The 21,810-nt window shown below is 48.4% G+C and overlaps 1 protein-coding gene and 1 long non-coding RNA gene across 3 annotated transcripts in view; one reads left to right on the forward strand and one right to left on the reverse strand.

The window, feature by feature from the left end:
• Positions 1-21,810, forward strand: part of LOC139061089 (uncharacterized) — a 395,355-nt gene that overhangs the window by 184,550 nt on the left and 188,995 nt on the right. The gene's annotated exons all lie outside the window — the stretch shown is intronic.
• LOC139054874 (uncharacterized) lies at positions 803-7,270 on the reverse strand. Of its 2 annotated transcripts, XR_011511575.1 has the most exons (3): positions 6,833-7,270; positions 5,622-5,714; positions 803-1,041 (listed from the first exon to the last, which is right to left on the reverse strand). It is a non-coding gene; the product is annotated as an uncharacterized lncRNA (long non-coding RNA). The 2 variants fall into 2 exon arrangements; XR_011511574.1 differs by lacking the exon at positions 803-1,041 and having other exon boundaries at positions 5,619-5,714.

The raw sequence follows: 21,810 nt of genomic DNA on the forward strand, positions 1-21,810 counted from the left end.
TCAGCAAAGTGATCACAGCTAATGTACTTGAAGCTGAGATACAGTGAGCTTCAGGCATGCCTATAACACTTTCTGGAAGGAGATACGGGAAACAAATTGACGAAACGCTGTCACGGAACGACACTTCACAGACATAAACAAACCGTCAGCCATGAGCACTGCCCGCTCCGCCGAACGCGCCCGGTCGCTGGCGAGGCGCACAGCCTCATGGGAAGCGCCACGTGACTAACCTGTATCGGCGGAGGGGAGTTTTTCAAAACTCACTGTCGGAATTTCACGGGAGAACAAAATTTTTAAGCGGAGTAAAATCGCGTCATGTCGCCTTAATACTCCGGCAGCTACACTGTAAAATAATTTACACCCCTAAGGGTTTTTTTCGGTGTCTATAACTAACCCCCTAGCACCCTTGAAAAAGCTGGGTTTTATAGGGAATTACACCCTTATGATGGTTATTCTATATTCCAATAACACCCTATCCCTTGAGGGTGTTTTGAACAACATATTACCCTTCGACCCATGGGGTGTAAGGGTGTGATCAGGAATATATTACCCCTTCACCTATCGGGTGTAATGAGCAATATAATAGCCCTTGAAGTATGGCATGTGGAAGCGGGTACATATGCACATCATTGTTTGTTTCTAAGTCTACAGTTAGGCTAGCACACAGAAATGTTATGTATGGTGTGCATACAATAGGTAATGTGTTTACAAACGCACTGCATAGCAACTTTGAGAGAAAACACATTATCACTTGTGAGTGTTCTGCGTGAAATGGTCCCATTTATCACAGATACAGAGTGACTGCATGGAGGGTCATTTATTCTAGCCTCCTGTACAATATTTTGAGCTTGCACTATGCCTTGTGGTGACAAGTCTTGCGGCCGTTATACATTGAAGAACAGTCTCATTCAAACCATAGTTCCAGGGCACAGGCGAGGATGATGATGCCTTTTTGTAGCTCCATTCCAATGTCCTAAGGCGAGCCATCATAGATGAAGCCATTTCTTCATTGATCACTGTAGCCATCTGCTTCTTTTCTGCCTGCAAATTGATTTGTTGCAATTTAATGTCAGGAAAAGTACACGAAACATGACCAGCAGCGCTTCCCTGCATAATTCACTTTAATATTTCAAGATCACATGAAGAGCAGGTTAAAGAAAACAAGCACAGATAGTGCTTACTTCCAGGAAATCGTTATTTCGAAAGAATAAGGCATTTAATCTGCCACATCATGAATGTAGGAGATACAGGCTACACAACTATATGAGGGCAATTCAGAAATTATTGCCTCCAAGCCCACTACTTTGCCAATATTACAGCAAACATTTTCAACTTTTTATCATTGATGCACTTATGCTTAAGCTATCGAATGTCACTTGCCTCACCTTCCTATCTCTTCTCGTTCCAGAGTAATCGAGCAATTCATGGCATCCAGTGGTGACGTCCAGTTGAAACAACAGGGTGTAATTGAATTTCTGACTGTGGAAGGTTGTGCGCATATCAACATTCATGGCCATTTGACTGCAGTTTACAGGAATGCCTGTGTTGACGTCAGCACTGTGCAGAGGTGGGCAAGGACTGTGAAAGACCAAAATCCTACCACATCAAATCTCCCGGATCAGCACCGAAATGGATGGCCCACAATGGCTTCTGATGAGGGTCATGAACATCAGCAGATGAGTTGACTCGGTGCAATTGCAGGATCAAGCAACACCAGATTGCAACACTCGCCATTTCCATTGCCTCAGTGAACCACATCATTAAAGACCTGCGTTACAAGAAGACTTGCGCTTGTTGGGTGTCACGGTAACTGACGACTGACATGAAAAAGTCGAAGCATAGCCAACAAGTTCAATTCTTGTAACCCAGGAGGTTTTTAATTATGTGGTTCACTGAACCAATGGAAATAGCGAGTGTTGCTGCAATCTGGTGTTGCTTGATCCTACGATTGACCCGATTCAACTCGTCTGCCTGATGTTGATGATCCTCATAAGAAGCCATTGTGGGCTGTCCAGTTCAGTGCTGATCCTGGACATTTGATGCGGCTGGATTTTGATGTTTCTCAGTACTTGTCCACCTACGCACAGTGCTGATTTCAACACAGGCATCCCCGTAAACTGCTTTCAGATGGCAATGAATGTTGAAGGGCGCAGAACCATCCGCAGTGAGAAATTCAATTACAGCCCACTGTTTCAACCGGACATCACCACTGGATGCCATGCATTGCTCGATTACTTTGGAACGTGAAGAGATAGGAAGATGGGGCAAGTGACATTCTATAGCTTAAACATCAGTGCATTAATGACAAAGAGCCAAAATGTTTTCAGTACTACTAATAAAGTAGTGGGTTGTGCATCAGTGCACAACCATAAAAGTACATTTTGTTAAAAAGTAAGTGGAACAACATGCATTTTTCCGGCAAGTTTGATGGTGCATATCTCCAAACTGACGCCATTCTGGAAATCTATTCCAAGTAGATACACCTTGTAATCTCACTGGCTATGATTCTTAAATTACAATATGTGCCCCAGATATGTGGTGGTGCTGGCAAACACTCCCAGCGTTCTACTAGGAAGCATAAATACCCAAGAAAGTGATGGGGAAACGGCGCCCGCAGTAGCTCAATTGGTAAAGCATCTAACGCGTAATGCAAAGACGTGGGTTCGTTCCCCACCTGCAGCAAGCTGTTTTTTCATCCACTTTCATTTCCATTAATTTATCATTTCTTTATTTCATTTGTTAATCACAAGTAATTTACCCTTACTTGTCCTTGGTGTCAGTGTTTGCTGGCTTCTTAGGATATGATTAATAAACATCGGGTTTCTTGGTTAAGCCCCTTGCTTTTCGGTTATATTAGCTATAATGTAATTATTTCAAAAGATAATAAAGTTTGTAATTAGTTTAATATGGTTCGATTTATTGTGCTAGATATATCTGCGTGTTTGAATATTCCTGCTCAAGGACTAGAATTATGCTATATGCAACAGGACTATATTTAAAAATTCCACAAGACTGAAAATCATCACCCTGCATAAAAACAGTGTGAATTTAAAAACAAGCTTCAGTGAACCTTATTGAATCAGCAAATGGCCAGTGTAACTAGTCTGATCATCCTGGAAATCTTTTGTAGCTTATAAGCATAGTGAATTTCAATTCCACATTTAGGAGTGCAAATTTTTCTAGAAGTCAGCTTTTTCTTTTTAACAGCTAGCATCCCTGCCAGTTTGCTTAAACATAATGTGTGACTTCAACAATACTTTGTTTAGCGCAAAACGACAGAGACAAGAAAGACGACAGGACAAGGCGCCTTGTCCTGTCGTCTTTCTTGTCTCTCTCGTTTTGCGCTAAACAAAGTATTCATGGATTCGCACCAACTAGCCCGCCAACGCATTGTGACTTCAACAGTACTGCACAATCACGTTTTTCTGCTCACAGTGTCTAGTGATGTGTCTAGCAGCTGAGATAATTAATGTTCATTCAGATAAACATCAGAAAACATTGCAATAACTGCCAAGAAAATTCAATCGTGCGTTTTGTTTACAAAAGAGCATGTGCTCTACCTTCTGCCAGGTTTGTTTTCCGTGTCAGGCTAGAACGGAACTTGCACAAGAAGCACCTTTTGCATCCATGAAGATATTTTATGAGGTTATGGTGGTGTCGAAACATGACATCAACCATAACACTTTAAACTATTTTATGAAACAGGTATTTGTACAAAGATAGAAAAGGCACCAATTTTGAATTTATCACATTTGGTTTAGAGTACCATAGTATAAATGGCTCAATTAGTACAGGTACGCAAACGGGCTAGTTGGTATTGGTCGATGACGTTAGACAATGTGAACTCGACAAAGGATGGAGAAAGAGGCGATAGCATTTGTTCCATTTCTCGCCATTTTTGACGTCCCTTGTACAAGTCTGCGCTGTCTGTCGAGCATCATGGATCAACTAGTACAGCCTGAAAAAAATGTCATGAAAGAAAACTTGACTTTCAACCTCGACAATTCTGCCTGTTAGGTATTAGGTTTCTTTAGAACTTATTTCTTTATACAAAGTCAGACCCATCAAGTAAAGCTTACTGAGAAAGAAATGAAGAATGATGTCAACACCTCTCAAGGCACATGCATCAAAGAAGTCAGAGCATCATACACATTACCTTTAGGTGCAAGAGTATTCTCTTTCTTAGGCAAACTGCATTTCTAGTTTCTTAAAGCCTATATATTTATTTGCCACAACTATGGGAAAATCACAAGGTGGAAAAGATGTGTTGGTGCAATTTCAACTATTATGTACAACAGCAAAAGGTAAAGCACAGGAAGTCTCACTGCTCCTCTGTCTAAATGACATTCAGTTTCATTTGTCATGTCCACTCCTATCCTGATGGCAGCAGAAACAGGAAGACAGCAGCGTGGTTCAAAAAGTAGATGAAGGAGCTGATATCCTTGCTGACATAAAGAGTAAAAAAAGGGAGCTGGTCAGGCCATGTAGTGCAGACGTGAGACATCATTAACTAGCGCGAAAAAGACAACGGACGACAGCTAGAAGCACACAGGACAGAACTCTAGGCTTCAACTGAAATTTTGGCTACACAGAAACATAGGATTCAGGGGATGCGACCTCAACGCATGGAAGCGACATTTAGCTTTCCTTTTCCCTGCCTGACACAGGAGGTATTGGAGCCAATCGATGGGCAGGTTCATTTCGAGATACGAACACTCTTTTTTGGCGAGAGCAAGGGAAGGGGTGCTTACACACTTATCACCCGCTTTTCGATGCAAAGTGCTTCGAATATTTTCATGTCGACCTGCCTCTAGAGCCGCGTGGGCAGATGAGTGCTTTGAAACTGCTCAATGCATGAGCACTTACAGCAATGATTGGCCAGATGGCCACCAGCCATGACAGCTGCCCTATCTTTGTTCCCCCAAGCGGTCGTTTAAACACCGACCTGTTTGGCTTGAGGACACATAGGGCAGCTTTGAGTGCCTTGGTGGTTGGTGGCCACATGGCCAATCATCGCCATACGTGCTCATGCACCGAGCAGTTTCAAAGCAATCGTGTGCTCGGGCAGCTCCAGAAGCAGGTACATCGGGAAATATACGAACCACTTTGCATCAAAAAAGTGGGGAATAGCTGTGTAAGCACCCGTCTCTGGCTCTTACCAAGAATGTTCGTAAGTGAAATTAACCTGTTCATAAATTTGTTCCGATAGCTCCTGTGTTGTTTCTGTCCGTCGACATTCTGTGCATTCCATGTTTCTGTGTAGCAAAAATTTCAGTTGAAGTCTAGACTTCTTTCTTATGTGCTTCTTGATGTTGTCTTTTTCACGCTAGTTATTGATGTCTCAAGTCTGCAATGAGCACCAACTAGCCCAAGTGCCTTCTTCAACCATGTAATGCATAGGGCAGATAACCGGTGGCACATTCGAGTTACAGAATGGATGCCAAGAGAAGAGAAGGGTAGTCAAGGACGGTAGAGAAGTAGACTACGATGAAGTCAAAAAATTTTGCAGGCTTCACTTCGAATCAGCTAGCGCAAGACAGGGGTAATTGGAGCTCACTGGGGGAGGTCTTCATCCTCCGGTGAAAAAAATATGTAGGCCAATTGTGATGAAAAAAGTATACCTGTCGGGTCAGACGTCTTCACTGTCTTTTCAGCAACGTGTAGGCCCAAGACAGCCAGTCGGTTCCCATGCAATTGCTTCATGCTGACTGCAACTGCATGGGCACAAGAAAACAACCCCCCCATTAATACCACCCGAGATTGACCACTCAATAAAAGAACCTCTCAAAACAGCAAATACAATTAAGCATTTACCAGCTTAATAAATACATATATAAAGGCCAAGAATAGTTACAATAACCATACACTTTATAACTAGACATTAAAATAAGGTAGTGAAGCGTACAATAACCGTAGGACGCTAAGTGCAATTCATTTCAGAAATACTGTTGACAACTGACAGGACGCCTTAAGCAGGGTTCAGTCACGGAACAAGAAAACAAATAGTAGTAATAATAAGCACGCCTGCGTGAAACCAAGAAACGAGTACAAGGACGAGAAAAAAATTTATTAGGCTCGGTGTGCTTATTTATACAAAAAGATAAATTTACAAACAAATAGCGCAACCACGCATTCATCCGCAACAGCACGACAGCTTCTATAACAAACGAGCACAACTTAAAGCGATTGATAAGTACATAGCCGGGACGGTCGTGGTTCTTTTGTTTTGCATTAGTTCTAGTCATGAAACCACAAGCATTGCAAGCTGCCTGCGCCATTACCTACCACGGGACCTCCGACAAAAAAAATAAATAATAACAATTAAGTGAAAGTACACAAGCGACATTTAATACGGTTGTCACACTGCACACTTTTGGCCGCGATCGATCCTGACTGGAATCGAATTTCTGGACGCGTTTGGCCTCGTTGCACAATCGGTGGACGGGAGCCAATCGCGGTCGAAAATTTCGATCCAGAACGCGCTCAATCGTGCTCGAAAGTGGCCGTGTGACACCGGTATAAGTCTGCGCGCATCTTTGGTAACAGAAAGAACCAATTAGTCAAACCAAAGTATTATTTCCCTGCCTGCGCCGAATACTGACGCGTAGCAGTACTTAATTCTCTACAACTCTAGTTGAGGACACGTGAACAATGAAACATTCATTTTTTTTTTTTCTTTTTCACATTCGGTGCCCATAGGCTACGCCTGGAGTACATATACTACACTCGCATCCAACACACCTTGCGCTGTCCTTTAAATAAATTACGCGAAAATTACTACCACAATGACGCACCATAAAAAACGCGACGCTGAACGTGGCTACGTACGTACCTTTTATATGAGCAGTTCATGCGCCTTGCAAAAGGCCCTCGGTTTGAAGGCGGAGCGCTGTCACGATCTGTACTCTGGGCACGCCGTTTCGTTTACGTAGTGGATGGACCATGTTGACGATGCATTCCGCCGAAAAACAAAACGTCCACTTCATCACTGTTCAGGCCGAATGGAAGATGTTTTCTCCTTCGCCACGAATGACGGCCGTCGTAGGCGTAGTAAACACACTGTCACAAAGAAACACCGATGTCGTAGGCCGCTGGTGCCCTTCTTTCTCACGCATAATCGCGTCGCCTTCACTCCGGACGCTCACTTCGCGTCGATGAGCACAAAAGTACACGAAAACAACGAGGTGGTACAACCTAAACGCAGCAAAAAACAATCTAATTACTCACAACTTCAAGAATGTCACGGAGAACACACACATGTGCTCCCGGTGGCCCGCCGCGAGACGCAGGAAATGACGTAGCGGCGATAGCGGCGACACCCGTCGGGGGAAGTTATTTCAATTTCGGTTTCGTTTTCAAGGCATAAAAACAAATATTCTTTTAAACTATGTGTGTGTATTACTTTCAAAGCTATTTATTTTACGCTACCTCTAAGCCATTTTCAGTGTTTACGGGTAGTTTCACTGGAAATTTATTTCCAGAAACATGGGCTGATATCAAATCAAATGGGGCAAAGGTGGGCTGGTAACTGCGTGTAAGTGAATTTATTTGTCGATGCTTTCTTTTTTGTTTGTTTCCTTGGTCGTTCATTTGTAAAGAGACGTGGCCCTTCCTGATTGTATAAGATACAGAGGTACTTGCGAGTCTGTCTTTTCTTTTATGCACAGAGAAACAGAGAGAGAAAAAAAGCTTTAATTGGCATTCTCAAGAAGTTCACAATGCTCATATTTCTGAACTGGAGTGCTCACTCAAATTTTAAATAGCTTGGATTAACGGCAGATATAGAAGTACTTGCATAATAGCTTTCTAAACGTATAGGCGACACCACGAAATTTCACATGTGCAGAATTACACGAAAACCTTAAGTTTCCAAGTACGAAAAGTCTTTCTTTGCCTGCTGTCGTGAAAGTGCAACCGAAGCGAATCCAGATCTCGGGTTTTTTTTCTTTGTTTTTATGACCGGGTGAGCGAGTGGGGCCTATGACCGCTCAAAAGAAAGAACAAATATAACAACGATTCCCCTCTGGTGGACAGCACCGTGAGTTGTCGTTGTCATAATCTGATGTCGGTCTTTGTCTTACTGCAGTTGCTTATAATAGCAGTTTGACGGGTAATGAGGAAGATATATTCAAAATCGAGGTATTTTGTGCATGCGGTAGACAAGTCATTTTCGACCCAACTACGCTCGCCCACAAACTACCACGAGCAGAGCAATTTAGTATTGTTCCCATTCAATAGCTGTGCCTATACCATCGCCGAACCCCTTTGCTCGGCGAGGGTGCAGCTGTGGTAAAGGCTATTGAATGACAACAACAATTTCCTGGCAAAGTGTGGGAACTGTGATGACATTTCGTCTGAGTGTTGGCTTTAAGCATTCTCTTGTCTCCCCTTAGTACCATACTGTCTCTCCTCTGCGCTGTTGCATGTGAGTACAAAAAAGTAAGTGCTGCACCTTCTGCACTACTTTTGCGGTGGGTGGGGGTGGGCAGAAGGGGGCTAACGCGTAATTAGTCTTCCAGAGGGCATTGTGTCGATGGCCAGGGTGTTTCAGTGGGCATTGTGACGGCCAAAGAGGTCCAAAGAGTATTGTAGCGATGCCCACGAAGTTCTCGCTAAAAGGACTCGCACACGCCTTCCCCGCGTCCCTCTCATGTTCATTATGCACGCTCTCAAACCACCCACCGACGCGGCTGGCAAGCCAGTGACAGCAGCAGCAGCAGAATTGGAAAAAGTGAGGGAGGAGGCATAGAAAGCTTCGCTTTAAAATCTGGCAGAGCGCCCCTGTGCACGCTGTAACCTGCAATCCAGAGCTCTGGTGTTTTGACAAAATTCAATTTCATTCTGCAAAGTATTTCTTTCCCGTATTCAGCATGTGCACCTGTCCTACCCGTCTCGCGAGGGGAGACGGGTGAGTCTCGCGCAGGTCTACATATGCCAAGACATCGCGAACGTACTTGGCAGGTGGGCAGTAGCGCGCACACTTGAAAAATGCCTCGCCACTGTTCCGTGAACAAAGATTGGTCTGCAAATGCCCCGCCAATTTCTGGAATCTCGTTATATCTACAATGATTGGCTTGATATCCTATTCATGCATGCAATAATACTGTCTCCAATTTGGGAGGGGAAATATTTCAGTAAATACCGTCGTTAGTCGGTGTTGTAAATACTTTATGCATCGCAAGTTGTACGTTGGTTCTCTATACTTTCTTAGATTATTCTCCCTTTCTTTTTGAGCACTCCGTTCAGGCAGCTGTTTGTAAGCCAGTAGAACGTTCCTTTACTATACAACTACAAACTTAATAGTTTCTTTTTGTACAGCCAGCTTCGTAAATTGACGCAGACGCGAAGCCGTGAGCGTTTTGCACGGCTCTTTCTGCAGATGCTGCTTGAGCAAAGCATTGTGGTGGGTGAGAAGGCTCAAGTTTGCCAACGAACCTACCTTGTTTATAAACTTGAGAGAAGCAGAACGAATTGGGGTTATTGATTCGGCGAAAGAAGGTCAGGTGGGGTCAAAGCTTCTCAAATCGGCGTATCTTTTGTCCGCGTATGGTTCGTCGCACCCTTTTCTGCCTGTTTTGCCATGCTTGAAAGAAACCTAGACGACCGCACTGCTTTAGAGGAATTGTGGCGCGTCCAGCTGCATGCTGTCACGTGGCCTATTCATTTTGCTAGATTCCTGGCGTCCCAAAAGCAGGAGCTGCACTAGTTCTGCCTTGCTGAAAACATTTTGAACATTTTTCTTTTGGTTAAGTATTCAATACTAGAAAAAGTAGGTGCGCGCTTTTGGATTCCGCGGAATTTGTGCGTGACGACATTTAGGAACTGTGTGCCACCTAGAACACTGTGCCATAATATATAGTAGTGCTTCAGCAACAGGTTTTTCCCAGGACATATTTAAAATGGCTTATCAAAACAGACAGTGAAACGGAGGGGGACTCTCTTCAGGAGTTTTTTCGGCTTTGAAAGCCCGACATGTCTCGAGGGGGGGGGGGGGGGGGGAGGGCTTGGGGTAAGGCAGGGCCCATTTCTGGATCCGCCACTGGTTTTTAGTGCCGTGGGACACGCCGTCTCTTCGTGCAATTGTATGTTTGTGAATGTGATAAAAACAAACAAAAACACCCTTGCACCCACCCCCAATATTCTTAGTCAGTGCACCCTTTCGGTGGGTAAAAGGGTGTTATGGCATCTAGAACTGCCCTATGCTTCGCAAAAAGTCATGATGATGGGATGTTTCTTGAATGAAAACACCCTTCAAGGGTGTTATGATTCGCAATTCTCACCATCAAGGGTGTAAATTATTTTACTGTGTAGCCAGCGGAGTGAAACGAGGGAATGGCGCTGTTTTGCTCCCATACATCGGAGTAAATATTTGAGGAGGGGAGGTTTTAGGGCACATCACCTCTTAAAAACTCTCAGCTGGGTTTATTTTCGTTTACAGTGTAGCGTCCGGGTTTCTGTATTGTAAGTCAGTTATGATTTGTTCTGGTGTCTCGTTCCAGTAGGCCCGGGAAATGACGCCCTTGACTGCCGCTGGAGGGGCCGCGATGTACGCGGCTACCGGGTATTGTAGTCCATCTAAGGTAATTTGCTGGATTTTGACCAAAGCGAGAGCTGTTGCCTCCGCTACCGTCGCCACTGTAAAGGTGTTGTTAGTTGGATGGATCCTTATGTGCAACTCGCCTATCACTGAGCAGCTGAGGGTCGAGTGAAGTGCCTGCAGGATACTGGGAGCCGGGATCTTCTCCAGGGAGAGGCCGCCTCGCGGGCGAAAGACTACTCTGATGGTACCCGCCGGCAGTGCGGCGAGTTGCTTGCTTCTATGGACGACGACGCGCGTCATGCGTAGGAGCTGTGGCGTCTCCTTGAACGCGCTTCGTTTGTTCCCAGATGCAGCGTCCGGTGGCGCGCCGGCGTTGCTGGCGCTTGGTTTAGGTTGAACGGTGGCCGATACCGGGTGTTTTGGGGGCGAATTCGAATCCGTGGTCCGATTACGGTATGCATGGAGCACAGTTTTCCACTCACCAGGGTGGCAGTCCGACGGGTTCGAGGTCTCTCCATCCACGGGCTCCTCCATGGCTGTTGGGGAGTGAGGAACGCGGCGCACCGGCGAGGCTTGCCTCGACGAGGCGAGGCTTAGCGCAGCGGCGTGGCTGCCAGAGACATTTTCATCAGGTAGCTCACCGAGGTCATTGGACACATCCAAAAGATGGTAGCGTTTGGGGTCCGTGAACCTTCCAGGATCCGTTGAGGGCCTTGGTGGGTCCTAGAAAGGACTTAGCTGGGCACAGGAACCAGAAATTGGCGGAGCCGATAATAAACGCGTCCGCTCACTCGGGCCCCCTAGCGGCCTTTTTCGTTAGGTTGGGTCGTATTATTTTAGTCTGGATTCGCTATCGGTTGTCACGCATAGCGCGATCGAGCCTAGCTTTGCCATCATATACTGTGCAATTAGTGATATCACGTCACTTAAGAAAGGCTCGTATGCAAGTTAGTCCATGGGCCCACCTGGGAGTAGCGGAAATGAGGTGTGACGGAAGGGTGTGCGTTAGTTTTCGTCGTTGCTAAACGCTGGACGCAGGCGTACAGACGACGGTGTGATATGGAGTGTTTGTATAGGTACGGAGACGGCTGGTAACCGTACTTGAAGTGGTTGGAAGTCACGGCCCACTGCGTGTGGGTGCTCGAGAATACTGCTCTTCGAAACATTCGTTCGGACATCCCGATCAATTGCCACCAAATAGTGTGGGTCTGGTTATTTGTCTCGGTGGATGCCAAAAGTGTTTGATGTAATTGAATTTCGCAGCAGTCTTTGACAGCTGTTGGAAGGAAGTGTGAAAGAAAAAGTACACTGCCTCCACAAGACTTCTGTATGTGCAATACAACTGATAGCAACAACGCTGATTGTATTCCAGCACCGGTGCTAAGCGAGTAATATTACCGATAGCGCTGGTTGTTATAATGGGACAATGCTGAAAGCCTCGAAGGCGCGTGGTCACAAACATCTGTAAAGTTCGCACACGTGGAGACACATTGCAGCAATTCCGTCGCCGCTAAGTTTGCTGTTTGTTGCTGTCTGCTGCATACGTGTTCGAAGGTTCTTTTCTGTCACCCTTTGTAAGCCTATTTCTCTCCTATACATCACCGAGAGACGGATAAGTGCTAAATTGATGACGCTCGTTTGAAAGTGACGAAGACACCGCCCTGTTACGCTATCACAACAGTGTTTTGTTCCTTGATTTCATCGCGCAACAGACACGTGACGTTTCATTTGCCGGACGTAGGTCCAGTTTCGTGTGACGCAGGCAATTCAGTGCCACGAAGGGGAAAGCTTCGCCGGGGTTTATGGTTGGAACTCCGTTCCCGGCGATCGGCGCCGATGCTTCGACTTCTTTCATTGGCCTGTGCCGCGCATGATGCAATTGCCTCGTGAAACAGTGCGTGGCTTTCTCACTTTAGCCTACGTCTTGTTTCTTTCGTCCTTCGAAGAAACGTGCGCGGTATTGAGAGTAAACCGATTCGCCTCTACACCATTGCAGCACACCTCGCAATGCGGCCCCATTTTGCGGGCACTTGCGTTGTATTTGCGTTGTATTTGCGTTGTATGTGATGACGATATGAAGGCGCAGTGCATGCATGCGTGCCCCTGTTGGAGCAGCGATCGAAGGGGTCCCTACATGCGGGCTAGTCGACGCTGCCTCGTCTGCAGCAGCCTCGTACTTGCGTGTGTGGGCCGTGCAGCAGTGGGGCGGTTCCCGAGGATGGCGATCTACATTTTGCGCAGGTGTACGTATGTGTTTCCTGTCTCCGGCTTATTTATAGGACATTTTGAAACCGGGCATTATCTGACGCGGAAGGAGCTCGTCTCCCGCTGAGATCGGCTGCACAGCGGGCACTGTCTTTGAAGAAAGCAGAAACGAACGGGGGGGACGAAAGCGGTGCGGCGCTGTCCGTCGAGCACGTTTTGCGAGAAGCGGAGGTGGCGGCCGAGAAAGAATAAGAGAAACTGTCGCCAACCGCAGAGAAGGGAATAAGGTGGCACCAGAGAGAAAATGATTGTCCGCTGCGAGGGCGGACTTTTATACGCGCCGCTTTTTCGTCGCTCTCCTGCGCGTGCCGCCGCTTTCCGTTGCTCTCCACCGTGGTTCTCTCGCCTCTCTTTCCTCACACCTCACGCGCTGCTGTGCGCTGCAGCGCCGGCGACACCTTGGACGACGCATTAGGGGCGCATCGTCGTCGTCGTCATCACCGGCGGTTCCGATTCGTTGGCCGCGCCACATGCAGACGAGGCACGCTGCTTGCGCGCGCATCCGTCGTCAACCGCGTCGAGGAAGGAACGCGAGAGGCGGCCATCGCGCACACTCGCGTCGTCGCCTCACGTGTGGGCGCGCGTGTGTCTGCACGCGTCCACGTTTCTGGAAATAGTAGCTCGCTGGCTCGCGTGCATTGTCGTGCCGGTGGTCGCCGCGTGTCGTGTTGCGCGTTATTTTCCTGTATTCCTGGCCGCGGTGCGCGCGACCCCCGAGGCGACTCGGGTCTTTTTACGTGATTTTCATTAATGCGTCCGTCTATTTAATTTTTTTTTTTTTCGTCCGGTGCGCGGAGGTGTCTTGTACCGAGTCGTTTCTTCTCTGTTTTGCTTCGCGTAAGACACCTCCCCCCCTCCGCTCCACCCCTGCCTCTTCACGCTGGAGTGCCGGAGCGTATATGCGCTTGTGGCGCATACTCGTTCCCACGATTGACGGCGTTTCCTCCTCGTTCTCCTGTGCTGGCCCGCGATTTGACGTCTCACTCGCCGCGTCGCTGTTCCCATGGGCGCAACGCCGTCCGCACGAGCCCTGATCAAACCGGAGGTCGAAGTGTACACCTGTGGGAGAAATAGTAAATAATAATATTGATAGTAATGATAAAAAAATAAAAAAGTGGTCTGTATTTGAGACACGTAGACCAATGTGGGTCGCGCACTCGCAGTAAGTCAGTCCAGCCCATAGTGCGCGATATGTGATGTTCGAGATAAGGAACACTGCTCGCTTTTTGCGATAGTAACACACAGCTGGTCGCGTCTGAAAAGGAGAAGTGGTGTTGCGGCGTATAAAGAAAAAGAAAAAAAAAAATAGAAGACCGGAAGGGGACAGAATAGCCCATTTTTCTTACTTCTCGATCGCCGCATGTCTCCGGATGTTGGGAAAATGCAAACGGAGCGGCAGCAGAAAGCGCAGCGGGCATGCTTGGCGGAATATTTCTCTCCGCCACGTAAAGTGTGTCAGGTCTCGCAGGTGCAACGGGCGTGTGCCGTAGATTTCGGTGCCGATAAAGGGGCCGCCCCAGGACCCCGGCGTGCGAGCGCTTATTCCTGTGCATTCGCTCATTTCGAGCTGCGCTTGATGGGTAGGACCACTGTCGATGACGCGGCGTGATGTGTGCGCGTTGTTCTCATCTCTTTCTCTCTCTCTCTTCCTTCGCCTTGCGCGCGCTGCGAAAGCTTCCTTGAGCCCGACTCCGTGTGAAGAGGCTTCGCGCGTCCGACTGCATGCATCAGGCCGCTGCAGCACCAGCGGGAGATAAGCGCAATTGCGCAGAGCACCAGATCTGATATATATATATATATATATATATATATATATATATATATATATATATGACACGTAGGGAACAGAAATTCACTTTCGCTTGGAGTTTGAATGTGCATTGTGCTTTCATTTTCTATATATGCGAGCTCAAGCGGCAGTAGCCGCATAGATGAGGCACTTCGCGTAAATATGGCCCACAAATTCAAACATAGTTTTTACGCGCTCGAAATGGTAAGTTTATTTATTTATTTATTTATTGTCGTGGTGCAGTTGCGCGTTGGCCGTGCAATTTATCCGATTGTTGGTGATATTTATCGTTTGAGTTTGTTTGAGTGTGGGCTTTGTAGCTAACCGACTTGAGTTTCAGGCTCAATATTTCAAGCTAAAGAAGTTGGGTTTGAAGATTTTAGAGAGTTTGTGAAAACAAACACTGGTATATCCAAAAGGATTGGGTTATTTAAACATCATGCATCAACGAGTATTTCACCAGCGCAGCATCAGCTGGCGGCGCGCTGTACAGGCTGACCGTCGACGTGACGGTGATTGAGGCGCGTGCATCCTCGTCCACGGGCTATTCCTACCTGCGTCTCGAAACTCGCGCGTTTCCGACGACTTTCCGCCTCGCAGCAAGGAACGGTGTGAGCATGCCAGTTACCAGCCGCGCCGCGCTTTTTGACACCCCGAACAGGGCAATTTTGCTGCAGCTACCTCACGATACGGGCGCAGCGCAGCACAAAGCGGTGCGTCGACTGACGGCAGCAAGCGTCTGAGCAAAACTTCTCGCTACGGCCTAGGCCTTTGTCGTCGCTTACAAGTTGCCACAGATTGTCGCATGCAGTGACGTACGGACCAACGAAATCGACGAACGCGTCGCGAGAGCTTGCGTTCGCGGTTTGAGATGGCCAAGGTTGCGTACGTCGTCAGCTTGCGAACAGATTTCCCCTAAAGCTTCAGGAGGGGGGGGGGGGGAGAAAAACGCAATTTTTGTTGGCTTACGGTGGCAACTCGTCATGTGTCCCGAGAAAAGAAAAAAAGAAGCTGCGTGCGCCTTAAGCATAGGCTCGGAAAAAACGAGATACGCGAGTGCAACTACATGTGTAACTGACGTTTACTGATGCTGAGGGCACACAGTACCTCTCACTGGTTTAATTTCTCTGACTGGCGTTCTCGCGCAGAAGACAAGCGGAGTCAGCTCTTGTCACGCGGCCTGGGAGCTTTAATCTCGAAGGTGCAGAGTTGGGCTCATTAGAACAAGCGCCAGAGGAACTGCACCACGCGGACCAGCAGCTCTGGTAAAACACGCGACGGTCTGTGAAGTTGACGAAGATCGCCTGTATTTCTTCAGGCGTTCCATATCTGCGACCAGCCTTCAGCGCTACAGTGTTGTTTGCAAACATTACGTAAGCACGCGAAGAGGGACATTACTTCAGGCCCCGCAAGCTTAATAGGCATTGTTATTTAGGCACTCGGCTTTCGGTGTCTTCATATTGCCGACGACAGCCCTCATTTTTTTTCTCTCTTTTTCTTGCGCCTAATAGCGGTGCATTGTATATATTTACTTTCTTTAGTTCCTTTACACGTGACCGCGGTTCTGAGTAGCGTACTACGCTTGAAGCCGCGCGTTGTTACGGAGACGCGTTTTAGAGGGGCTTGCCGCGGGAATCGTACTTGAACCCGCGTACACGCAGGACAACAATGTGCGCCGCAACGACTGTGGCCGCAGACTTTTTGTAGCCGACAGGGGTACCTTTCGCACGCGGTATGCGAGGTGCCACCGCAGCTTGCGCCGAGAGCGGTCACAACAGAGCCGCGAGGGAGGTGGCGCGCGTTGTTCGCGAACCTCGATTGTCTCGCAGCCAGCGCGCTCTCTTTCGGCCGGCCGACGCGCGCACAGCGGCGCCTTTTGTGCGCTGGTCCGCGTCACGCGAGGTAGCCGCCGTCTTTCGCGCGTCCTGCACGTTCCTCGGCGGGTCCGGCTGGCCGACCGGCCGGCCGCGCGCGGTCCGATTGCGGGTTCTTGTGTCGCGCGCCTTCTTTACAAGCACGCGCGCGCACGGCTGCTGTCGTCGTCTCGGCGCGTCGGCCATTCAGGAGGACGGGCCGGTCCGGCGAACGCGCGCGTAATCGTGGGAAGTAAACGGAGCAGAAGAAAGCCCGATCGGGCGTCCTTATTGTGACCCGCAGGCCGGACACCCCATTTTCGGCGTTGACCGCGAATGCGTGACTCTTCTTCCATGAGAAACGACGGCTCCGCGGGAACGAAGCCCGCGTGCAGCAGCCTTTCGGCGGCTTGCTGGACCGCGTTCGCTGTGTCGTAAGGTCGTCGCGAGGGGCGGCGGTGGCCGTCAACATCTCGTTCGCCTGCGCGGGGGCCGAGCGCGCGGAAGCCAGGCGGGCGACGTTCCCGCCGTTCGGACCGGAAGCGAACCGAGATGCGTGCTCTCGTTCGCAGTCTCGACGTTGTCGCTTCGGGCGGATTCGTCTGCTGCATGTCTTCGGCTGTTTGACTGGCCAAATTTTCTACTGTTTCACATCCTTAAGCTCGTGGTTGTCACGTATCATCTTGTAATCTCCGCGTCGTGACCACCTGTGAGCGCCGCGACACTGCAGCATTTAGCGGCTCTGAAGCACTTATTCGTGACCATTGCTAGATGTCTTATTTTGATTCGTGAACCACAAGTGCACCCTTAACATTAATTGCACCACTAGCACGCCTAGCGGGAATTCGTACCGTCGCGTCCTTTCTCGGTGCTCGGCGTATAGCTGATCGCACAACGTTTTCGCGCTTAGATCACGATAGTTTTGACCTTCTTCGTTCCTTGTTTGTGTCTAGTACGTCGAAAAATTCCCCCCCCCCCCGCCTTCACTGCATCGGCGGCTTCCTGTATACGTCACTTTCTCGCCATGATCGTTTCGTGCGTTCATCGCCTCTCGAACTCTCGCATGCGGTGCCCTTCCTACCGGTGCCTCTCTGTCAGCTAATGACGCTCAATTGGCTAATGACAGCGTCGGTGTCTTTTCTGGCACAGAGTTGTGAAGTGGCGCCGGGAAATTGTTTGCGTCGCCACTTCACCGCTATAGTCGCCTCGGAATAAGTTGAGATCGTGTACGCGGGTGTCTCGTGTCGTATTGCGTGTGCAAGAGATGGAAACCATTGGGGGAAGGGGATATAGGGATGGAGAGAGAGCGAGCACAGTTTCGCGCACATTTGAAGGTGCGAACCGAGTCTACAAACGGCCGCCAAGACCTGTCGACTCGAGATACCGCAATAATTCTACTAATAATCCTGCAATACGCGTGCACGAGTATAGCATATTATTTGGCGCCAGCGCTTCGGTATACGTATATGCATATCCTAGGTGCCGCGGAAAGTGATCTCATACGGAGTGTGTAGGATGTAACGTATACTCAGAATAACAGGGGATCAGCTTATTGTTTCAGATTGATATAACTTGTAAATAACGACTGTACTTTACTATTTTTCTTGAGCCCTGACTCGCTCTTGTCGCATAGTTCTGCGTCCTTCCACATTCGTCTTCGTAAATGTGAATTAACTATGTCGTACAACCCCCCCCCCCCCCCCCCGCTCTCTCTCTCTCGGCAGTAGTTTGCACGCGTAGGCAGCGGCATGACAACTACCTTCCGGCGTTATTTTGTGTCAGACGTTAGTCCCAATGGCATCTGCTCGAAAGTATATGGCGCCCACGGGGCGAAATAAAGGTACGAAGTTTTGGTGACCGTCTGTAGTTGAAACGGCTGTAGCCGTTAGTTACTTCTTGCAGTAAAACACGGCACAGTTGAAACGAATAATAATTGCCGATATCTCGAGAATATCTCGATAGAAAGAAAAAGAAATGGCAGGAATGAAAGAGTGGTTAACGAGGAGTTTGGGAATCTGAGCATTGTAACGTTAGCACATAAGTATTTACTATAACGACGTTGTCAGCATCCCTATTACTGAGATGTGTTTCTAAATTTCTTAATTTTTTTTTGTCACTCCTATGGTGGTGAATAAATGGACTATAGAGTAAGTAACGTCCTAATCTTGGGTACGTGATGTGTGGAGAGCACTCCCCATTCGCAAGAAGTAAAAGAAAATAATAATAAAATGGATTACGTGTCCGTCACGGTCGCCGGACTTTTTACTGGCTTGCTACATATGGCCCTTGCGCCATTAAACACTATGCATTATCACCTTCTAAAGAGTGGTAAGCGAAGCAAGCTGCTGCTGGGAGCGCGCGTGCGCAAGATCTCTCGCCCCTTGTGCTTGATGTCATCGATGGTGCAAGCTGGCGCCGCTGTCCACAGCGCGGAAGCGGTCGCAATCCACCACAGTGCACCTATTATGTGGAGCTTCGTTAAGGGCGCGGCAAAAGAAGGAGCAGGTTCAGAAAAATGAAACCTAGTTTTCGAAAGTGGCGCCCGTTGGAGGTACGTCTCTCTCTTTTTCGTTCTTTTTCTCTTTTTTTTTCGCCTTTAGATTTTCTCGTTTTAAGCTTTCTACGCTGCGCGATGGCGTACTTCTCATATACTTTCGGTGAGTCGCTTGCGAAGTGGCCACGAAGCGCTGGAGCCTGCGCGTCTACTCCAGGGATTATAGGAGCATGTGCCTTCATGGTCCGGCGCTTGTCCTTCACTTACCCTGTTTAAATTGATATATATATATATATATATATATATATATATATATATATATATATATATGCCCCTATTTGCGTTCATCGTCTTGCTGCCCGCGGCATATGTAGATACTCGTCGCTTCGTTTCGGCGCCGCTTAATGTGTGTGAACTGTTAAGGAGGGCGAAAGGAGAGGAAAATACAGGAAAACAGTCATTTTCTCATTTCGCCGTCGAACAGAAAAAAACAAAAGAAAAACAGAGGCCTCCTGAACAACACATCCCTCGACGTGGCGTGCTCGTGCCAGCTTTGCCCAGTCAACTTCCTGTTAACCCGGTTGCTCCAATATTCGGCGCTGGGCGAGTAAACCAAGAAGCCAGCCATTGACACGGGTGTTCGAGAGCCGTGAAAATCTGAAGTGTCGCCTGTGGTTATTTATTTATTTATTTTAAACATTGAGAAGCTGCACACATCGTTCTCGCTGTTGGCACACTCAACATCGTCGTTGCCGCTATCGTTTTCTGTATCGGCTGTCGGTTCGAACATGTAAGGCGAAAATACAAGCTGTCCGAGACAGCGAGAACGTTCCATAACGCTTACAACTCATCTGTGAAGCAGGACCAGAACAGCATGCTAGGCTCTGAAACGGCGGCGCGCCGACCGGTGATCCCCGTGAATGACGTCACAGCGGTCCCGACCAATCACGGGCAACAGCGGCGTTCGCGCGATGCCCTGAGGCGCTGGTGCGCGTTTTCTTGCAAAAAACAGCCGCTTGCGTTTGTTTCCGCCCTTTTCAAACTAGATATTAGTGTTCAATGGACTAAAAACTGTAGAATGTTGCAGGGAACTGATTTTTTTTTCGAAAAGTGTTTCAGCTTCCCTTTAAGGCGGAAAGCAGACGCGAAAGGCCGTGGAGGGGTGGGAGCGACGTAGGGGGAGTGGCGGCGTTGGGCTCCGGCCGCAACTGCGTATTTCGCGACCGTACTCAAGGGGGAACTGACGATCGCGGCTCAATCTCGTGCGCGAAACGTACTTCGCGCGCGAGTGTAGCCAATGCGTACTTTGCGCGAAGGCGCGCGGTCGTGCGCGCCGTAACTTGAAAGCGATCTGCAGACGGCTCATACCTTGGTGCGTGCTGTGGCCGCTGTTTTGCATTGAAGCGATAGGCAGCGAGAAGGCCACTTCTCCCGCTGCTGCTGCCGCGCTTGCTCACGCCAGCGTTTTGACAGCGAGTGGCCGCGGTCATCATTGTGGGTGTGATGGGTTCATGTTTTCCTGTGCGCGCTGACACTATGCTTGTTCATTCAATTAGTCAGCTAATGTTCCCTAGTTTATACGGACGATAAAACTACTATCCTTACTTCGTACGTCTGCTAATTTGCTATCGCAATAGATGTTTCGCCTTTCGGGCGAAACCGCGACTTTTTTCACAAGGAGTAGTCCATCAACAAACAAACAAACAAAAAAACAAAAATTTCTATAAGCTTATGTCTTTATGTCTCGAACACTAGTAATAGTTATCGTAATTTGGCGCTCTTCTAGTAGAAACACTGCTTAAACATCCCACTGAAACGATCCCCTGTGCCAGCCCAAGAACTCCGTACGTTTGCCGCGCCATCCACACGGAGGTTGTGTGCCATAGCTTGGCCATTTGTATAAATTCCTGAGAGTAAGCCACTGTAAATAAATAAATAAATAAATAAATAAATAAATAAATTCACTAATAACGGAAAATTCGAGAGGTCGCCGCGGCACAGCGGTGAACACATGTCAAAGCAACGGTTACAGCTCGCTTGCGTACGGAGCTGCGCAACAGACGTTTAGTGAAGTGACATGGCAAGCGAACTATGGGTAAAACGCTTTCGTAGTCATTATACTTGTAAATAACTGCATATATAGATTCCTCCTGTAGTGCCCTATCCCATCTGCTATTCTCTATTCTCTTAACGCTATTTAGGTGCCCAGTGACTACCCAGTCGCCTAAGCTCGACAGCTGCAGCGCGCTCAGCAGCCAATTTCCTTTCTTTCTGTTTCGACTATTAAGTAAAGAACCAACCACTACTGCTGTGCTGTACTGCGGCGCAAACCTCGTTTCCGTGCGCCTCACCTGCGCTGCATACGTCGAGCCCGTTCCGAGGGCCGTTCAGAAATCGCTCGGGAAGCGGCTGGTCCAGTGACCTCTGCTCCAGTACCCCGCATGTGCGAGAAACGATGTGGCTGCGATACGCGTCTTTGTGGAATATGCCCAGCAGGTGGTAGTCTGTAGGTGCACACGCGCGTAAGGTTGGTCGGGAGGGGCGAGCAGCAAATGTGTCCCCTTGCCTTTCCGTTCTGTTCCTCCTCGTTCACTGCGCTGATCACGTACGCAGGTGGCTCTCGTAATACCCTCCCCCCCTCCTTCTCTATCTCTCTCGAGTGGTGCGACGGGCGACCTAACCTAGCGCACGGGGCGCGTGTTGTAGATGCTCGATGTGGAACGACTCGGCTTGGCCCCCACAATCATTCCCTCTTCGCCGATTGGGTCCTGCGCGCCGTTTTATTTATTTTTTCTTCCTCCTATCTCGAGAGCAGAGTCGCCGGCCCGCGCTCCTTATCCGATAAGGCAATGCGTTCTGCAGAAGGGAC

Source organism: Dermacentor albipictus, chromosome 1 (genome assembly GCF_038994185.2).
Source record: "Dermacentor albipictus isolate Rhodes 1998 colony chromosome 1, USDA_Dalb.pri_finalv2, whole genome shotgun sequence".
Classification (NCBI taxonomy): domain Eukaryota; kingdom Metazoa; phylum Arthropoda; class Arachnida; order Ixodida; family Ixodidae; genus Dermacentor; species Dermacentor albipictus.